Source organism: Elephantulus edwardii, unplaced genomic scaffold (genome assembly GCF_000299155.1).
Source record: "Elephantulus edwardii isolate Elephantulus edwardi_28Jun2011 unplaced genomic scaffold, EleEdw1.0 scaffold00023, whole genome shotgun sequence".
In the NCBI taxonomy this organism is placed as follows: Eukaryota; Metazoa; Chordata; class Mammalia; order Macroscelidea; family Macroscelididae; genus Elephantulus; species Elephantulus edwardii.
Window position 1 is genome coordinate 10418785 of NW_006399773.1, and position 3887 is coordinate 10422671.

Genomic DNA, 3887 nt, shown 5'->3' on the forward strand with positions numbered 1-3887 from the left:
ACAGCATCCAATAACCCAATCACATCCAGACACATTGACACTTTCTAAATCTAGACAAAGTAGGCATTATTCTTATTCTGTCACGCATCTCTGCTTTCCAATTGCAGTTCCTTATCTAAGACATGTTACTACTATTCAGGAGGAAAAGCTGTGGTTTAACTTTATAAGTCCATCTAGTTAGTGTATTGTAATTAAGTGCAGAAACCACAGAGCCACTAGCCAGAATCAACTTGACAACATTTTTTCTCCTTTAGTTTTGTTTTAAAATCTATAGTACCATATTACCCAGACAACACACAGAAGAGTAAAAGGGAATTTAGCATGTACCTCATGATGTGACTTTAAATAAATTCTTTTTGCTGGTTTGTTGTAAGGAGGAATTGGTGGGACCAGGAGTTGGTTTGCTAATATTAAACACTTTTTTATTATTATTAATGGCATATGAAAGTGCCTGACTTGTTAAGATGCTGATCTAAAATAAATAATATAAAAATTTTAGTGAATCTTAAATCTTAGCATTCCTGTTATGAGCTGTCAAGTCGCCTGCAACTCTTAGTGACCCCGTGTACAACAGCTCTAAAGCCTGTCCTCTTCTAAGCCAGTCTCATTGATTCCAACAACACACCAACCCACGTTGACCTCATTACTGTATCAATCCGTCTCATCTGGGGTCTTCCTCTCCTGAGCTGTCACTTTTCAAGACCAATGTCCTTATCCAAGGATTGGTCCCTCCTGGCCACATGTGAGGCAGAGCTTTAAAATTCTAGCATCCAGGGTGACACTTGGTTTCACCTTCTCCAAGAGACAGACCTATTTCCTCCCCTCCTTGGCAATAAATTAAAAAAAAAAGCAGTCATATTTTTACTTCCATTGAATTCAAACTTTTAACTTCACTCTTGGCACACATGACAATGCTAAGATAAGTGTTCAATGGGAAAAGAAAAAATACTTTCATGTTGATAAATATTTGGAAACCTCAAATGAGGTTAAGGTATTGTCATTGATGTTTAAAGTTCCAAACACAGCGTGTTTGGAAAAAGTAATTAAAATTCTAAAAGAATAAAAAATTACTTAGATTGTTAACACAAAATAAAAGAAATGGGACACTTTATGGCAAAGCTCACATAACATTTTCAATATTTTTTAAAAAGTATATATGACAGTGTGGACCAGCTAGGTCATGTTTGAGAGAGAAAAGTAGAGAAAAAAGATTTTAAGCAATTATTTGTTTTGGTTTATAGATACCTTCATTTTTAAAGTGGCTTGCACTTTACAGTGCTTTTCAGAGTCCTATTCCCTGGGAAGAATTATTCATAAATGGCACTAATGAGTGTCAAGCTGCATTTCAAGGCATTTTGAAAATTGTCCTATTAATTAATGGTGTAATTAAGCTTTTGTCAGTGACATATCATATTTGTGACAGGAATAGATGGCCTGTGTAAGTCAGAGCCAGGCAGCCATCCAGGCAACCACTGTGTATAATGGATGGTAGCAATTTAGCGCAGGTTTACAGTGATGGGACCACCTACGTGAGGGAGGCTGGCAACGCACATCCACACAGGGCTTTGCACTGTATCTCAGGAAATAACTGTACCCGAGATTGATGCAGCACCCTCCCTCAGATGACACATTAGTTTCTTACCATTAAACCATAAATAGTGTTCCTCTGTGCTTTTGTGACAAAAATGTCAATTAGCTTCCAAATTTCATTTTCATTTAATTTTGTATTCTAATTCCATTTACATATTAATGTGAACATGGTGCAGAACTGTTAGATTAGAATACCTCACTAAGGCTAATAGGATGTAATACACACTTATGGAGGGTAATAGTTATACAGATCTAAGTATATACACACACACATTACATCTATTTGTGTGTGTGATACATCAGTAATTAATTACTTCTCCAATATCACAGTGTCACATGCAGCAATATTGAAGCTTTAAATTTGGATTGAGAGGAGAGGAGTGAAATCAAAAAAGGAGAAAGATCGAAGTACGCTCACATTAACACAATTAAATATAGATCATTTTATTCTTGTCCTCTCTCTACTAGAGTTCACTATTAATTCTAGTGTTAATAATTTACATTCTGGCTTCAGCTATTACTGTTACAAAGTTGAATAAAAATCAAATGTGAAGACAGGATTTCCTTGGTAGAAACTTTTTATAGCAACAAAGCTAACAGAATAAAAAGGCTTATTTTTCAGGAAAAATTATTCTTTCTCTTAAACGTGTTTATATTTCTGGTTTATAACAAGCATTTTTAAATTAAAAAAGCAACCTATTTTCATGAAAAATTACAGGAGGTTATTTTAACTTACTAGATCTATACTTTGCTTCTAGTTTTTTAAAAGATATTTTTATATATCTTCTGAGGTTCAGATATCTTCCAAAATTTCTGTAGAATTATAAATTGCTAATTGACACTAGTTCATAAATCAGTGTTACCATACCTAGATGTTTAAAGCTGGAAAAGGACATTAAAGATCATCTCATTCAGCCCACTTCATTTTACAGATGAAGAAACTGAAGCCTGGGAGATTAGATAACCTGCCCAAGGTCGCACATCTAGTAAGTGGCAGTGTGAGGACCAGAAACTGACAGGTTCGACTTCTTTTTTTTTCTTTTCTTTTTTCCAGAGGTTGTTTTCAAAGTCATTTTTTAAAAATAACAATTTAGATTCCAACAGGAATAGAAAGATGAGATAAATGAGATGATGGGGGAAAGGTAAGGGGGGGAAGAGAAAGAGAAGAGAAAGGGCAGGAAAAGGGAAGAAAAGAATGAAAAGAAATGAATTGAGAAATAAAAGAAAGCAGGCAAAAATTAATGTAAATCGTATCACAATTCTTTGATATTGTTCAATAATTTGAAAGAAGTACATTTTTTCTCTTTTGAGACAAGGATTGGTTGTATTATGTAAAATTATAAATCTCAAACCAATGAATGAACTATGTTATAGAATTGTATTTTGTAGTTTCAGTCATTTTTGACACACCAGGATCATCTATGAAAGTTTATGTAACTTATAATGTACTTTATGAAGTTGAAATAGGAAATGCTGAAGCTGTTAACATTAGATTTCTCTTGACTATTGTCAAGTTTATTTGGAAAGAGAACACAAAAAATAAACAAAACACTTCTGAAAAACAAGAATAAAATGGGAGGCATATCACTCTCTGATCTCAAAACCTACAATACATTTATAATAATGATAACTGTATGGTACCGGTACAGTGACAGACACATAGATCAGTGGCACAGGCTTGAGACCCACTAATTAATCCGTCTACCTATGGTCAGCTCGTATTTGTCAAGGAAACAAAGTCTATCAAATGAGAAGAAGGCAATTTCTTCGAATAAATGGTGCTGGGAAAACTGGACTGGCACCTGCAGAAAACTAAAGCAGGATAAATATCTCATACCACCCACAAAAATCAACTCAAGAGAGATCAGAGACTTAGAGGTAAAGCCCTAAACCATAAGAGTCATAAGAAAAAAATGGAACCAAACTTAGAAGGCCTTGTCTATGGTATAAATGGGCTGACAAATACAGCCGGAAATGTACAACAATGAGAGGATGACATCAGTGAATGGGACTTTCTAAATGTTAAGTCCCTCTGTACATTAAAAAAAACCAAAAACCAAAAACAAACGACAACAAAAAAATCAAACATTTGGCATTGGCATCTCGGACAAGGGTTTCATAAGGAAAGTTTACAGAATATCACCATGCCTACACAAGAAAAAGATTGGTAATTTATTAACAAAATAGCCAAAAGACATGGAAAGACTTTTCACAGGGGAAGACATTGAGATGACCAACAGACACCGGAAGAATGCTCGTAATCACTGGCAATCAGAGTGATGCAAATCAAGACCACA